Here is a 4,836-nt window from a genome sequence, read left to right as displayed (position 1 = left end):
ATACTAGAATGATTGTGAGTAATAGCAAAATCTCACTCAAATTAGATGAAGGAGAAAAGATTGATCCAAAATTGGATTCAAATATGTTTGAATTTTATATGTATTTATGATGTACATATTTTATTATATAATATATATTGTGTGATGTTCATATTTATATATTTTATGATATACATTTTTTGATGTACATATTTCTATCTAACACAAAAGTTTTTATTAGTGGTTAAAACATAGTTTGATTTTCTGAATAACATCATAATATCTCAGCCTACAAAGTGCCAATCTTAAAAATGTGTACATTTAAAAATATAACGCATTCCTGCTCTAATGATTCTTCTATGTATGCAGTCAAGTTACAGAATCTCCATCTGTAACTCAGTGAAACTGATCAGTTTATGATTTTTCACATGGAGGCATCACTGAGAATGCTAGGAAAGGCATTAGCTATTAGCTACATGACAGCATAAGAGGAAGAGACAGAAGGATCCAGTATAACACAATGGCCAGGATCCCAAGCTCTAGAGACAGACTGAATTTGCATCTCAGGTTCAACCACTTATTACATGTATGATTTGAGGCAAATTATTTAGCAATTCTGTAGCTTAATTTCCTCATCTGTAAGTGATAATGGTGACTTTGATGATAGTCTCTACATTTTAATATTTATTTTAATGAATTGATATGTTAATATGACTTAGAATGGAAACTTGGTAAAATAAGCTTCAGATTATTCTAAGCACTTCAGTTATACATACAATTTACATGTATGTGTATGCTCAGTTGTTCGGTCATGCCCGACTCTTTGTTACCCTATGGACTATAGCCTGCCAGACTCCTCTGTCCATGGAAATTTCCAGGCAAGAAAACTGGAGTTGTTTCTGTGCACTGCAATATGCTCCTGGGATGCCCTTACATTTACATACCTATAGGTAAATTAATAGTTGCCTCAATCAAATGTTAGTCAGAAGAATAATGGAACATTTCTATCATCTGAGTTAAATACCTAGTCAACACTTTCTTCCTTATGTTCCATTTAATAGTTAATAACTGATATTGAAAAAATTATGATAATTGTGCAATGTATTTGCATTGTGAATTAATAATGCATATTTTATAATGTACTTTATAATGTAATTGTACTAATAGGTTCAATACCAATATGAGGTCTTAAGTTTATATTTTTGCATATCCTTAAAGAGCAACTCTCTACAAAAAAAAAAAAAAATTAAATAGCATAATGGAAACAGGATATGCAACTTCAAAAGCAGAGGCAGACAGATATCCTACTTTTGATTTGCACAACTAATGTTGAACCAATGAAGATGAAAATAAAAAGAGAGTTTATAACCGAAGGGAATCATAGTCCTCTGCATTTGTATGAAAAGATACGAAGTGCTAAAATTCATTCAGCCTACTAGACCATCTTCTGAAGCTTCACATCACAGAGCTCTTGGATTAGACCATACCTATAGGAAACAAAAGGGTTTCTTTCTTCCAGTTACTGTGGTAAAACTACTGAAAACTCCTGAAATTAACCCCCCTACTAGTCTTTTCTGTCTGCCAAGAAAGACTATACTGGACAAAGAGCAAAACATTGTGATGGCTGTGTAGGACTAAATAAATCTTTCCTTCAGAAAGGAAATTTGGATAACAGAGGACTTAAAAAAAAAAAAAAGCTTCAACAAGTATAGCTGAAACTTTTGCATTGTTTATCAATCTTTGTCACTAATTCTATGTGTTTTCTTATGCTATTGGAGGAAGGGATCTAGCTACAACAGGTAAAGAATTTCAAAAGGTGTGAAAATGTGGGTCATTTGGATGCCAATTAGAAATTAAACTGGTCAAACTCAACCCCTGTCAGTTTCACTGCTTTTGTAAGCTTTCTATATTAAATTTCATAACTTGAAAGGACGAAGAGTGGATGTGCTGTTTTTCAAAAACTTTTTATGATAGAGGGGAAAGGGAGAGGAGAGAATAAAGAAACTTCAAACTAAATGAATCTTTATATATTCAAATGATTGGAAAGTTAGAATTGTACTTTGTGAAGAATATTTTAAGTGCTGTGAGTACATATGGAATATGAAAATAAGATTAATTTAAATAAGCAAATATTAGTTGATCATGTATTACATATCTGGACTTCCAATAGGTGCTTTACATTATGGTAAATATAAGTTGAATTATACATGCCCTCTGATCTTGGAACATAAACATCAAAGATGAACAAAAATAATAAGGTAGGGAGTGATATATGCTATTGAACAAGGTTTTCAAACTATGTATTATTTTTCATGTGAAAAAGAGGAAGAATAGTTTACCCAAGGCTGGAGGAACCACAGAGAATTTCTTTCAGGAGGCAGAATTTGAGATAGAGTTTGCAAAATGGGTAGACCTTAGTTGATACATATGGTAGGGAGTAATAGTCCATATAGAGAAATGTGTGATTAAAAATATAAAGACAAATTTTGATCTGTGTTTCTGGATCTTTGTAAAGTATATATAAGTCAAATGCATATAAAATGGAGGAGTGGGAAAGAAACCATATTAAAAAAAAGTTTAAGTCAAAATTATAGAAGTCCTATTTTGATAAGAAACAGGAAAAAATAAAGTTTTTACATTTTCTAGGCATAGAAACCATTGAAAACTAAATTAGAGTGCCATGAAAAGAGGTATGTCTAGGGGGAGGATATACCTAGTAGTTACTGCAATGGTTATGCCATGCATAACAATATTTTATTAATCAAGACTACAAAATATCTTATATTGAAAATGGTTAGTTCTGAAATCCATAAAGATGTATTTTGAATTATTTTACTTAAATGTCAAAGCATACATGGTTTTGCTACCTTTTTGGTTTATGTTGTTCCTCACTATCAATCACATTGATATACATATATATATATGTTTGTATATATATATATATCCTATATAGTATATCTATAACTATATGTTTTGCAACTCTTAGTAGCACTAGTTGTTAAGAATCCATCTGCCAATGCAAGAGACACAAGAGATGCAGATTCAATCTCTGGGTAGGGAAGAACCCCCAGAGTAGGAAATGGCAATCCACTCCAATATTTTTGCCTCGAAGATTCCATGAGCAGAGGAACCTGGTGGGCTACTCCATGCAGAGTCAGACATGACTGAGCACCTGAGCATGTACATACACCCATCTATGATATAAGTATAGATATACAGATCTTTATTCACCTTTAACCCAGTCACAGTGTTTTGAGGAAACTCTAACCACATGGAGATGACATGTGTATTTTCTCTCTGACAGCTACAGCTAGATCCCTTGATAACATCAACTTTAAGATTTATAGGTCAATGAGCATCCAGATCATTTAATCACCCAGGTTTTAGATTTCTCAGGTGAGGCCTCAAACACATTGGAGCAGAAAGAAACCATCTCTGATGTACCCCTGTCTGAAATTCTTACTGACACTGAGTATGGTGTTCTAGTTTGGCTAAAAGGGGATGACAGAGGATGAGATGGCTGGATGGCATCACTGACTCGATGGACGTGAGTCTGGGTGAACTCCAGGAGTTGGTGATGGACAGGGAGGCCTGGTGTGCTGCAATTCATGGGGTCGCAAAGAGTCGGACACGACAGAGCGACTGAACTGAACTGAACTGAACTGATTCATTGGCTTGTTTAAGAATTATTTATGTTTATTGAAATTTTTCCTGCCTAATCCATCATATTTTAAGAAAGATTTATTTTTAAATCTCTCAGTATTATGTGGATTTTACTACTTATACTTGTGGTTGTAAGAGACCTGTGTATGTGGAAAATTTGTTACTGAGGATTTATGTTATAGAAATTATCATGTCTTCTGATGAAATAAGCCACTATCATTAGATAACTGCCCTCTTTATCTCTGGTAATGTTGTATAACATTTTGTCTGAAATTAATGTGACCATTCCAGCATGCTTTCTATTATAATTGCTTGTTTTTTTTTTCCCACTCTTTCACTCCTTCAGTTTACTTACATTTTAATTCAGTTGTTTGTAAGCAATATCTAGCTGCATTTAATATTTCATCCAATGTAACATTTTCTTTGGATTATATTCCTTATTTTCATTTATCATTACTACTGATATACTTGGATTAATTTCTAAAACCTTATTTGGTTATGCTTATCTTACCCTTTTCCCTTTTTTTTTTTAATTTTTGAATAGATACTTACTTTTATTTCATTTTTCCCTTCAACTAATTTTTAATATGTTTACTAGTTTTGTTATTTCCTCTTGCACCACTGAATTTCGATCTGGGATAGTTATTCTTCTACTTATTTTAGGAATTTTCCTAGAGACAATTTATTACTTAAAAACTGCTTTCTATATTTGGAAGTTGTTTTATTTTTTTTAATATTACTCTTATTCTTGAAATATTTTCTCAGGATGTGTACTTGATGGGACACATTATTCTGTTCTCAATACTGTGAAGATAATTCCCACTGTCCTCAGGCTTCTGTTGCTGTTGAAAAATTATTGGAAAGTCAGGGATTGAATAATGCTTGGTCTTTTGAAAATAGCCTACCTACTTTTTCTCATCAGCTAAGTCAAACAAAGTCACCTTGCTATCTCTGATATCCTGATGAACCATCATACCAATAGTACACTCAGTCATTTTTTTTTATGAGACAAATACAACTGAATAATTTGAAAATACTCTAATAGAACTCTTGTTATTTGAAGGCTAAAAGTTTTAATTTGAAAATGTATGTTGTTGTTCAGTCACTCAGTTGTGTCTGACTCTTTGTGACCCCATGGACAGCAAGCACACCAGGATTCCCTGTCCTTCACCATTTCCCAGAGCTTGCTCAAAC

This window comes from Ovis canadensis, chromosome 6, assembly GCF_042477335.2.
Source record: "Ovis canadensis isolate MfBH-ARS-UI-01 breed Bighorn chromosome 6, ARS-UI_OviCan_v2, whole genome shotgun sequence".
Classification (NCBI taxonomy): Eukaryota; Metazoa; Chordata; class Mammalia; order Artiodactyla; family Bovidae; genus Ovis; species Ovis canadensis.
Note: the sequence above shows the minus strand (reverse complement) of the source record.